We start from the raw sequence: 615 nt of genomic DNA on the forward strand, positions 1-615 counted from the left end.
CTCCGCGCTGAGGAGGATCCGCCTCCTCCCGGTTTTGCTTGCATTCCCTCGGCCTCTGCTTCATGTGGCCTTGTACGTCTGCTCCCGGCGTCAGTAGTGGTGCTCTTCTTTGCCTGTGTTGATGCTGTTGTTGTCGTTGTTGTTGTTGGGCGCTTCTTGGGGCCCCCTGGGGGACAGGGCCTCCTCAGGTGGGCCACTGCCAACTTAGGCGGGTTGCCCACAACAGGAAGCCAATCGCGATTCTCAATAAGCTTTCGGGGGAAAAGCCCTGAAATGCAGCAGCAAATAGAACAAGAGTGCAGTTGCCTCAGCTTTAAGGCGATATTCTCCTAGCAAAATTCCCCTGTCAAAGTTGTTCGAGGCGTTTAGAGACGCAGTTGTTGTACACAGAAAAGGGAGAGAGGGCAGCACTTAGAGACTGCCATTAGTTGAGTAACATCAGATCTAAACATTATTCTATTGCTGTTTCTCAGTCTAGTTCTATTTTCCGGAGGATTACCAAGCGCTGAATTGCTCACGAACAGGCAGATAGATCGCGTGCTGTGCACGAAAATCTCAACCCACCTGGCAGCGCAAACCAGTGAAAGATGCCTTGAATGATGTGCTCGTTTCCCG

The sequence above is a fragment of the Eimeria mitis genome, genomic scaffold (assembly GCF_000499745.2).
Source record: "Eimeria mitis Houghton genomic scaffold, Emh_scaff6763, whole genome shotgun sequence".
Lineage (NCBI taxonomy): Eukaryota > Apicomplexa > Conoidasida > Eucoccidiorida > Eimeriidae > Eimeria > Eimeria mitis.